Below are 7500 nucleotides of genomic sequence, written 5' to 3' on the forward strand. Positions count from 1 at the left end.
GTCACAATTTTCAGATATAAATATCAGTACCTCGGTAATACTGTTCAACTGTGGATGAAATCTTCGTCAGGTAAACTTCCATAATATAACATCACGTGTACCTACGCGCTTCATAATTTACTTTGTTTTGACAGGGACGCCTACGCATTCTAATGTGTGCGTGTGTTGGAGAGAGAGAGAGAGAGAGAGAGAGGAGAGAGAGAGAGAGAGAGAGAGAGAGAGAGAGAGAGAGAATTGAATTTTATTTTTAGATAAGTAATGGCCATACCCTTATTTTCACTGATCTTAGTCTCATGTCTCGTTAGCAACCAGGAATATCACATCAACATCTTGAACTTAACAAGTCATTCTTATTGCAACATACCTCTTTAAATCTTATATACTCACTTTAATATATTGACTACTCCATCACTTTCTTCACTGTATGATTATAAGAATATACTGCATACAATATGCTTTACGTAGTCTCATCGTTTCATTATGATGATTCACATAATAGGCCTATACATTCCATTTATCACCGTTTGCTTGTAACAGATTTTCATACTAGGCCTAAGCAATCACTAATTGATTACAACAGGTTCTACAATAGGCTTATATAGTTGTTATTTAACGATAATAGTGACCCTCAAATTAGCGCAGCCACATACAACACCCTCACAATACACTGACAAACAAAGGTATGACGTCATGCGATGAGAGAAACGTCCGACTCAGCTGGAATCATTATGTGTACATACGTCACTGTAACTGTAGATGTTGCAAATGAAATGCAACTTCATGCAATTACTATCTTCACTCAGAAATTATTCTGCAATGCATTAATGTTTCCTTGAAGCGAAAGTTAACTTGTAGTTTATGATCCGGGCTAACAAAAGTCTTGCAGTATGAATTGAGATTATTTCCTCAAGGCAACTCGGGGCATTTCTTCTCTTAAATCTAAAATAACCATGCAGCAATATATACTATATAGCCATCATTGTAATTTTTAGAAATATAGATTCTAAAGAATAGGCAGGGGAATATTTTTAAGGCCATGGACGTGTTTACAATCTTAAATGAAAGCTAGAAATTCTTTAAAACTGCTGACTTCACATGTCGATAACTTTTCACTGGTCATAATCCTGACGAGACAAGTTATAGTAACGGTGTCCGAGAAGGGGGATCCTCCGTGGAGGTTCCTCCCAACCCCCCCACCAGACCATACTTGGAAATATATGAGGTGAAGAACCTTCTGACCCTGAGAATATGTATATCCTCCAAGATTGAATCACGGATGAATGTACATAACCTGAATGACTATGGATGAGTTTGATATCCTATGAGGAGATTCTAATAGATATAAAACTAATCAATTCATAAATAACTGCTATTCATGGAATAATGAGGCGTTATCATTCCACAGTTCCACTGTACTAAATCGTTCTACACTGCAAGATTTTATAAGCGCCACCTAGGATGACCATATGCAAAGAGCCTGAGGATTAAATCAGGCGAGTCGTGAGTGACGAATGGTTTAAAATTAAATGACAAACTAGCAACTAAAATGGTAAACAAAGACGTCCCAACGCCGGAGACGAGATCCGCCGAGTACCAAGACTTGCAACTTCGGCTTCTTAGTGGCACCTCTTAATACCATGACTTGCCATGTGGACGAGCTTTTACTTGCAATGAATTATTATAATAAAGTAAATTTCTTGGAAAATTAGATGGTATAAATTTCAGTGACTGAGTTACATAAATAACACCATGTTTCTTAACTGTATACAAATATTGGGAATAAAACGACAAATGTACAAATCTAAGAGTTTTGTGCGGATTCTGTAGGATACAGCATCACTAAAGGTTTTATTTTCGCATGCATATATTGTATAACGGTCCAGATGAAACTTGAGAATCGTTAAGATATTTAAACATTAATGGTTGTTAACGTAATCTTCGAATTAATAAAATTTTACTCAAATTTACAACATGATAGTTGAGTATATATATATATATATATATATATATATATATATATATATATATATATATATATATATATATATATATATATATATATATATATATATATCATCCACCGTTACTAGTCCACTGCAGAATAAAGGCATCAGACATGTCCTTTCCCTTGTGTTTGTTTATGCTCTCTCTCTCTCTCTCTCTCTCTCTCTCTCTCTCTCTCTCTCTCTCTCTCTCTCTCTCTCTCTCTCTATATATATATATATATATATATATATATATATATATATATATATATATATATATATATATATATATATATATATATATATATATATCTCATCCACCGTTACTAGTCCACTGCAGAACAAAGGCCTCAGACATGTCCTTTCACTTGCGTTTGTTTATGCTCTCTCTCTCTCTCTCTCTCTCTCTCTCTCTCTCTCTCTCTCTCTCTCTCTCTCTCTCTCTCTCTCTCTCTATATATATATATATATATATATATATATATATATATATATATATATATATACTGTGCACACACGCATACATATGTATATATATATATATATATATATATATATATATATATATATATATATATATATATATATATATATATATATATATATCCATATATATAGTTCAGTTCTCAAAGTATGAAAAACGCAGTAACCATTGGCTGGAACGGTTCTGCTCACGCGAAATGTGTAGGTGTGTGAACGATAAGAAAAAAAAATAAAAAAAACTGCTTTTTTCTGACTTTACGTGGATCGGTCACCCTCGAAGCTACGTTTTTAACTCCTCTCTCTCTCTCTCTCTCTCTCTCTCTCTCTCTCTCTCTCTCTCTCTCTCTCTCTCTCTCTCTAGATAATCTATGAATGCGACAGACGATGAAGTAGATCTTGTTTAAGAAATTTACCTGGATGTTTATTTTTATATTTTCGTATTTTATCCGAACTAATCAAGTTTACCTTTTCTTTGCACTCAAGGGAGAAATATTCCTTTTTGTTAGGTAAATCATTATCAAGTTCTGATTCTTAAGCGTAATTAATTTTGTTTTCATAATCATTGTCATAATTTTTAATTAAAAACTCCAGGTCGTAACACAACTGAAGAAAGATGGTTGAATAAGATATATAACTATAGAAATATATATATATATATATATATATATATATATATATATATATATATACATATATATATATATATATATATATATATATATATATATATATACATATATATATATATATATATATATATATGTATATATATATATATATATATATATATATATATATATATATATATATATATATATATATATATATAAAACCTCCTCCTATTGTCGCAAAGGGCCTCGGTTAGATTTTATTGTTAAAATATGCCACAAATACATTTTATTATCAATTTCGCTCTAGCACGGGATCTAAGACCCATTGGGAATATCCTTTCATGTTAAGTACTTCTGCCGGCCAAGGATTCGAACCTTAGCGCCGAGCAGAAATAAAGGTAGATAAGACACTACCATCCTGCCATATTATTATTATTATTATTATTATTATTATTACTAGTCAAGCTACAACCCTAGTTGGAAAAGCAAGATGCTATAAGCCCAAGGGCTCCAACAGGGAAAAATAGCCCAGTGAGGAAAGGAAATAAGGAAATAAATAAATGATGAGAATAAATTAACAATATATCATTCATAAAGGGAGATATAAGAGTGGATCAGAACTTCTGTATTTAATCCTGTTGATCTTAGGATGTGTACTTACAATTGGGATCAATCCATCTCCACCATTATAGCTGATTGGCAAATATGTTTTACTTGAGAATTTTGTGATAATTTTATTACTAACCTTTTTAATTTTCTTGGCTGGGTAGAAGTACTTATAAAACCACAAAAGGAATGTCTCTATGGGTATTAGATCTAGTGGCATACTGAATTCAATATAAACAAAAATATTTGATAACCCAAATAACAACAAAACCTCTTATCAGTCAAAATGGATGATAGAAGACCCTCCTATGACCAGAAAAACAATAAACACCCCTTAAGAGGATGAAATAAAGAAGAAAATCCTTTTTAAAGTCTCATAACAATAAAAGACTTCTTAAAAGCCCTAAGATAAACAATAAAATGCCCTTTATAGGCCAAAATCTAGATAAAAAGCCCTTCTATAGCCTGAAATAACAATAACAAACCCTTCTATGGCCTCAAATGACGATAAAAGAGCCTTCGGCAGCCCAAAATATCCTTAAAGACCATTCAATAGGTCAAAATAATAATAAAGATCATTAAATAACCTGAAATAATAATAAAAAAAAACAATTTTTAGACTGAAATAACAATAAATTTTTTTTTTTTGTATATATATTTTTGATAATTGTTTGAGAAACATCAGGCATTTTCCAAGAGAATGAGACCAACCTGACCTCTCTATGACGAAAATTAACAAAAGGTCACTATATGTACACAGAGGACTAGAAAACTAACTTATATCCCATAATGAAAAAAAAAAAAAAAACTCTCTATAATCGAAATGAAAACATAGGGACCGACAAATGTCCGAAAATAAGATTATAAGGCTTTTCTATAAACTCCAATGGGAACTATAAAACCCATATAATGCCCCCAAAATGGTGACAAATGGTCCTTCTATTCTAGTTAAGATGTGGTAACGTCCCTGACTGGTGTATGCCAGAGTGGGATTCGAGTCCCGCTTAAACTCATTAGTTTCTTTGGTAGCTGCAACTTCACCATCCTTGTGAGCTAAGGATGGGGGGTGGGGGGAGCCTATAGGTCTATCTGCTGATTCATTAGCAGCCATTGTCTGGTCCTCATTGGTTCTAGCTTGGGTGGAGAGGGGGCTTGGGCGCTGATCATACGTATATATAGTCAATCTCTAGGGCATTGTCTTGCTTGATAGGGCAATGGCACTGTCCCTTGCCCCTGCCATTCATGAGTGGCCTTTAAATCTTAAAAAAAGACAAGCTAATAGTCCAAATGAGAACAAATAACCCTTCTGTAGTCCATAAATAGCACGAGTTTAATTTAAGAATAAAGGGCAAGCTAATAGTCCAAATGAGAACAAATAACTCTTCTGTAGTCCACAAATAGCACGAGTTTAATTTAAGAATAAAGGGCAAGCTAATAGTCCAAATGAGAACAAATAACCCTTCTGTAGTCCACAAATAGCATCAATTTAATGCATCATTGTACAACGTCTTTAGTTGAAAGAAAATGAGAAGAAAATCCTCCCAATGTGTGAACTCTTGTTCAGACTCAATTTTTATTTGTAGTACAGAGAAATGTCGTCACCAGAGCTGTAGATTAGTTAACAAAAGAAATTCTCCGTCACGTGTTGAGAGACAAATGTTGTGCATCATAGGGAGGCTCCTTTTTTTTTTTCTTTTTTTTTTTTTTACAGTTATAGAAATATTCCAAAAATACTTTTTTCCTTCCTCTGCTTTTCCGTAGTAATAAGAAAACTATATAAAAATTTATTACAAATTAGCTTCAGTGGTCTTCTTGTATTCAAGGCTAAAACGAAATATTTACGGGGAAAATCACGACCTCTCTCTCTCTCTCTCTCTCTCTCTCTCTCTTCCTCCTCTCTCTCTCTCTCTCTCTCTCTCTCTCTCTCTCTCTCTCTTTACACAAAGTGTAAGATATCAGAAACCTTTTCGATTATTTATTTTCTTTTTTAATTTTTTAAGATCATTTCTCAAAGTATAAATACAGTATATGCACACACATATATCAATAGATAGATATTATATACATACATAACACATATATATGTATCACGACAAATCGCTGGAACGTGCTATGTCCCAAGACGACAATAGGCTGGGAGGAAAAAGGAAACGAATTGACCAAGCGCTCTCGTGTTATTATCATACATCCTCAAGGTCATATATATATATATATATATATATATATATATATATATATATATATATATACATATATATATATATATATATATATATATATATATATATATATATACAACCAATTACTTACATATATATATATACATATATATATATATATATATATATATATATATATATATATATATATATATATATATATATATATATATATATATATATATAGAACTATATATACATACAACCAATTACTTACATATATATATATATATATATATATATATATATATATATATATATATTTATATATATATATATATATATATATATATATTTAACTATATATACATACAACCAATTACTTACATATATATAAATATATATATATATATATATATATATATATATATATATATATATATATATATATAGAACTATATATACATACAAACAATTACTTATATATATATATATATATATATATATATATATATATATATATATATATATAGATCCATGGGTTTATCAACAGAGTTATTACCAGCCAATGTCTGATCTCCCTTGGTTCTAGCTAGGGTAAAGAAGGATTTAGGCGCTGATCAAATGTACATGACCTCCACTGCAGCTCATGAACAACAATTATAATTTTAAAATTGGGTTTGAGACAAAGCTTTGTTATGTCCCGATGGCCGTTTAAAAACGTCACTAATTTCACTTAAGTAATGAATTACGATCTTATAACATGACTTATACTTTAAGACATATTATATCTATGTGTTTCATGTGTTTCAATTGTCTCAAAAAAAAAAAAAAATCCTTTACGACATATGTAAACTACATCCCTTGCGTTGATATTTTCATAAATGTTATGGCATAAAAAACTGTCATAAATGGTAATATACACACACACACACACACACACACACACATATATATATATATATATATATATATATATATATATATATATATATATATATATATATATATGTACATATATATACATATATATATATATATACATATATATATTCACATATATATACACGCAAAAACGCGCGCGCGCACACACACACCCACACACACACACATATATATATATATATATATATATATATATATATATATATATATATATATATATATATAAAATTCATATATATATATATATGTATATATATATAAAATTCATATATATATATATATATATATATATATATATATATATATATATATATATATATATATGTATATATATACAGTATATATATATATATATAACTATATACATACATATATGATAATAATAATAATAATAATAATAATAATAATAATAATAATAATAATAATAATAATAATAATAATAATAATAACATATTGATACTTAGAGTTACTTCGTGAATATCATAATTATCATAAATTATGTCAGCCAAAAATTCTATAATCGGTTGATAGCACATAAGCTATGCCTTTTATATCAATATGAGCTTTGACTGTCTTAAGAACAGTGGCTCGACTAAAGCAAGGAGGTTAAATGCTATGGGTAACTTAAGTCGGTTTTAACTTAATGATTATACTCTCGTAATTTCCCTTTTATATCTTCATAAACGAAAGCTTGGTAAAAATCTAGTTGGA

General features: G+C 29.8%; 1 protein-coding gene across 3 annotated transcripts in view; it reads right to left on the reverse strand.

Moving 5' to 3' along the window:
* Positions 1-7500, reverse strand: part of LOC137623317 (uncharacterized) — a 209531-nt gene that overhangs the window by 174808 nt on the left and 27223 nt on the right. Inside the window, exon 1 of one of the 3 annotated variants that reach the window (XM_068354119.1) lies at positions 388-701. The exons of 1 other annotated variant lie outside the window; for it this stretch is intronic. The gene's annotated coding sequence lies outside the window, so the exon portion shown is untranslated. Of the gene's footprint in view, positions 1-364; positions 702-7500 lie in introns of those variants that run through there. One more of the 3 variants, XM_068354120.1, reaches the window with a different exon arrangement.

The sequence above is a fragment of the Palaemon carinicauda genome, chromosome 30, assembly GCF_036898095.1.
Source record: "Palaemon carinicauda isolate YSFRI2023 chromosome 30, ASM3689809v2, whole genome shotgun sequence".
In the NCBI taxonomy this organism is placed as follows: domain Eukaryota; kingdom Metazoa; phylum Arthropoda; class Malacostraca; order Decapoda; family Palaemonidae; genus Palaemon; species Palaemon carinicauda.